The sequence below is a fragment of the Palaemon carinicauda genome, chromosome 9 (assembly GCF_036898095.1).
Source record: "Palaemon carinicauda isolate YSFRI2023 chromosome 9, ASM3689809v2, whole genome shotgun sequence".
Lineage (NCBI taxonomy): Eukaryota > Metazoa > Arthropoda > Malacostraca > Decapoda > Palaemonidae > Palaemon > Palaemon carinicauda.
The window spans coordinates 145,488,047-145,493,478 of record NC_090733.1 but is presented as its reverse complement, the minus strand read 5'-3'; positions in this window follow the sequence as shown (position 1 = coordinate 145,493,478).

Below are 5,432 nucleotides of genomic sequence, written 5' to 3'. Positions count from 1 at the left end.
TACATCAATGATGGTATTTATTTACAAGACCACACTCTCTATTTACTGCCAAATTATGCAAAGCTATTGTATTCTCTATTACATTTTCATAATTTAAAACAATTCGCCACATGGGAAACAAGTTAAATTTACAAAAACTAAAATGATAAAAAAAGGTAGTTTGGTTTCCCCACTAAACGACCTGGAACTGACATCGTCAACCATCAACATAGTCAACCAAACAGAAGTTCGTGATGCCAGCGTACATTTGATGTATATTCAAAATATATACCAAATTAAAAATGGAGTAATTACACAGTAGTGTCCATGAAATATACAATTTACAAATAGTAACACTTTTAAGTAATTACCACATTTTTAATTTAGTATATACTACCACTAGAGAGGTATTGGATCCTTTGACTGGCCAGACAGTAATGCATTGGATCCCTCTCTCTGGTCACGGCTTATTTTTTTCTTTGCCTACACTTACACAGAATAGTTTGGCCTATTCTTTACATATTCTCGTCTTTCCTCATACATCTGACAACAATGAGATACTTAACACATCTTCACCAAAGGGGTTAATTACTGTACTGCAATTTGTTCAGTGTACTTTCCTCTTGGTAAGGGTAGAAGAGACTCTTTAGCTGTGGTAAGCAGCTCTTCTAGGAGAAGGACACTCCAAAATTAAACCACTGTTCTCTAGTCTTGGGTAGTGCCATAGCCTCTGTACCATGGTCTTCCACTGTCTTGGGTTGGAGTTCTCTTGCTTGAGGGTACACTCAGGCACACTATTCTATCTTATTTTTTTTTTCTTCCTCTTGTTTTTTTGAAATGGTGTGTTGGGCAGGCTTAATAGAAGGGCCATGGATGCCTGGTGGTTTATCAAGAGGTTGTCTTTTCCTTTTTCTGATTATTTTTCTTCTCAAAACCATCCTTACTGTCCTCCCTTCAGTTGAAGTGGCTATCCTGGAGGGCATTTAGCCTTGCATGGTGTATCGGCTCCTCCATGTTGACCAGTTTTTCCGACTTTTTACTATAGTCTATGGGTATCATCAATCACTTTGTTTATAATTCTGTACTTATTGTTTTTGTTATAATTCTTGTTAATCTAGTTTTTAAGTATGCTGTCTCTTTTTTATTTCTATTAATTCTTATGCTGTCTGGAGACATTGAGCGAAATCCGGGACCAGTACGTCCTAGATTTCGTCAATGTCGTCTTCTGTATTGCAATATTCGTGGTCTTCATGCAAATATCCAAGACCTTACAGTTGCGTCCAGACAGTATGATATTCTTTTGTGCTCAGAAACTTTGGTTTCTAATATGAGGCACTCATCTGAGCTCCTTATAACTGGTTTTAAGAAGCCAATAATGTTGAAACGTGATGCCATCCCTAGGGCCAGGGGAATGGCGGTGTATATTAGGACCGAGTACCCTGCTTCTCATAAGTCCTGCTATCAATGTGGATGTCATGAGATTCAGGTAATAAAAGTTTGTGGCAGGCATAACAACTTTTATTTGTGTTCGATCTACCGGAATCCCGACATAGATGATTCTATCTTCGATTGTCTTCTTACCATTATGGCTGAGATACAAGAAGATGATAGAAAGGCTTCTTTTGTCTTTGTTGGTGATTTTAATGCTCACCATAGGGAGTGGTTAAGTTCTATCTCTCCTACCGATCGCCATGGCTTAAGAGCTTTAGACTTTGCCTCTGAATCAGGCTGTGAGCAAATCATAAATGAAGCTACTCACAGGTCTGGTAATTGCTTGGACCTCGTATACACTGACTCCCCTGGCGTTATAACTAGTAAGGTTGGTTCTCCAGTCGGGACATCTGATCATGCCTTGATTTCATTATTAGTGAAGACTGAGCAACCTGTCCCTGATATATCATATTCTTGTAAAATTTATATGAAATCCCAAGCAGACTGGAATGGGATTTTACATGATCTTTTGTGCTTGAATTGGTCACAATTATATAATAGTGTAGATCCTGTTGTCCCTTTGAATGAGAATCTAGTCAACATAATTGATAGGCGTATCCCTTCTCGTGTGCTAAGGTATCGAGTGAAGGACAAACCGTGGTTCAATGATGATTGTAGACGTGCTTATTTGGAGAAACAGGAGGCCTATCATCTTTGGAAGGGGAACAGATCAGATTTGACCTGGAACAACTATACTCAGCTTCGAGCTTTTGCTTAGAGAGTTTATGCCTCAACTGAAAAGGAGTACAATTTAACCATAAAAGAAACACTTTCTGGTACAACTCAGGAACATAAATGGTGGTCTACCCTTAAATCTGCACTCTTTGGTGTAGATGCAACAGTTCCTCCTTTACTTAAACCAGATGGCTCAGTCACTCACTGTCCAAAGGAAAAGGCAACCCTTTTGGCTGATGTTTTTGACAGTAAACAGAGTAATGAAAAACTTGAACTTCCTCATTCCTGTTTTCCTGAGGCTAAACTAACTAGTTTAGCTTTTCGATCTCGTGAGATTAAAGCTCTGTTGATGGACCTTGATGCTTATGGAGGTGTAGACCCAAATGGTATTTTTCCTTTGTTTTTTATAAAGACAGCAGATTTCTTAGCTCCAAAGTTATCTGTTATTTTGCGCAAGTTAGCAAGAAGAGGAGCTTTTAGCACTAGTTGGAGAATTGGTAATGTTACTCCTCTATGTAAATGTGTTTGTGGTAGCTCAAGTCCCACTGATTACCGCCCAATTTCCATAACTCCCATATTATCTAAAGTTTTTGAACGTCTTCTGGCAAAACGTCTTAATAGGTTTGCTGAAGGTAATCATCTACTCCCTAGTTTGCAATTTGGTTTTCGTAAAGGCCTTGGAGCATGTGATGCCCTTCTTACAATCTCCAATGCTGTACAGAAATCCCTTGATTGTGGTCGGGAAGTTCGTATGATTGGCCTTGATTTTAGTGCTGCCTTTGACCGTGTTAATCATGAGGCCCTTGTTTTCAAACTGAAACAGTTGGGAGTGGGTGGGTTGTTTCTTAGCATTATTATTGATTTTTTAAGTAATAGATCTCAAAGAGTTGTTGTTGATGGGCACCATAGTGATTATAGGAATGTGATATCCGGTGTTCCACAGGGTAGTGTTCTTGGCCCATTACTTTTCATACTATATACACATGACATGTGGTTTGGCCTAGAAAACAAGCTTGTTGCATATGCAGATGATGCTACTCTCTTTGCATCAATTCCATCCCCTGAATGTAGATCTAGGGTTGGTGAATCCCTTAATAGAGATTTAGCTAGAATTAGTGCATGGTGCAAATTATGGGGTATGAAGTTGAATCCTAATAAAACTCAAAGTATGATTGTAAGTAGGTCAAGGACGGTGGCTCCTCAACATCCGGATCTCAGTATTGATAATGTTTCTTTAAATATGTATGACTCTTTCAAAATTTTAGGTGTGATTCTCGACAGTAAATTTACTTTTGAGAAACATATAAGGTCTCTGTCTTCTTCAATTGCACAAAAAATAGGCTTATTGAGAAAGTCTTTCAAGATTTTTGGTGATCAATCTATTCTGAAGAAGTGTTTTAATTCTTTCATTCTACCTTATTTTGAGTATTGTTCTCCTGTTTGGTCTTCAGCTGCTGATTCTCATCTTAATTTGTTGGACAGAAACTTACGGTCTATTAAATTTCTTATTCCTGATCTAGATATTAATCTCTGGCACCGTCGTTCAATTAGTTCATTATGCATGTTGCATAAGATTTTTCATAACTCTGACCATCCTTTACATTCAGATCTCCCTGGACAATTCTATCCTGTTCGTAATACTAGGCAGGCAGTTAATTCTAATAGCCAGGCCTTCTCCATCACGAGACTCAATACTACGCAGTACTCTAGAAGTTTTATTCCAGCTGTTACCAAGTTGTGGAATGATCTTCCTAATCGGGTGGTTGAATCAGTAGAACTTCAAAAGTTCAAAGTTGGAGCAAATGCTTTTTTGTTGACCAGGCGGACATGAGTCTTTTTATAGTTTATTTATGACATATTTGTTTTTGATGCTGTTAATAGTTTATTTATGACATGTCTGTTTTGACGTTGTTACTGTTTTTAGAATGATTTATTGTTAATTTGTTCTCTTCATTTATTTATTTCCTTATTTCCTTTCCTCACTGGGCTATTTTTCCCTGTTGGAGCCCCTGGGCTTATAGCATCTTGCTTTTCCAACTAGGGTTGTAGCTTGGATAGTAATAATAATAATAATAATAATAATAATATACTTTTTAATATATATAAAATGCACGTTGCCATCACGAACTTCTGTTTTGTTGAGTGTTTCGATTGTTGACGATGTTAGTTCCAGGTCGTGTAGTGAGGAAACCAGGCTAGGTGTATTTTTAATATAATTCTATAGTCTTTATAATTTGTTTACTATGTGGCGAATTGTTTTAAATTATGAAAAAGTTAATAGAGGAAAACAATAGCTTTGCATAATTTGGCAGTATATGGAGAGCGTGGTATTGAAAACAACTACCGAGACATACTCCCCCAGCCACCCACAAGCCGATTAAAGATATTAGATTCAAATACAGAGTCGTTAGACGTTAATTTCAAAGGAAAGCCGAAAAAGTCAATTCTCAACTATCGACTCTGCCCCTCTCTGGCGCTATATCAGTTCAACTGTGATGCTAGGAAACATTTATGCTGAAAATACAAGTACTGCTGATTTTTTCAGCCATTTATTTCCGGCTTTCACCATGGGTATAATGCGATTACAGTACAAAAGAGAGATTATCGTGCACAAAAGGTTGCAACTAGGCGTATTGGATATTGAAAATTTCTCATACCAGGACAGCAAGTTGATATGACATAATCTGTGATTATCATTAAGTCTTCATAAGAATATTTTTCATTGTTGGAACCCTTGGTCTTAAGATATCATGCTTTACCGATTAGGGTTGTAGATTATCCTAGCTTGTATTATTATTATTATTATTATTATTATTATTATTATTATTATTATTATTATTATTATTAACAAATCTACATCCCTAGTTGGAAAAGCAAGATGTTATAAGTCTAAATGCTCCAACAGGGAAAAATACCCCACTGAGGAAAGTAAATAAGGAAATAAATAAATGATGAGAACAAATTGACAATAGATCATTCTGTAAACAGTAATAACGTCAAAACAGATATGTCTTATAAACTATATTAATAATAATAATAATAATAATAATAATAATAATAATAATAATAATAATAATAGATTGGTATCTTTATATTACAACACTTTGGGGCAGCAGCGCCCCCTGAGGCGTCCATGGCCGCGAGCCTTCAATTTTTGACTTGAGCAGTTCCGATTTGATCAGACCAGTGACTCAGTCAGTGAATTGGTTGCGATTTTATAATATCCTCAACGATATCAATTACAGAAGGATGTCAGGCTTGGTACTCAAGGATAAGGTACGTAAAAG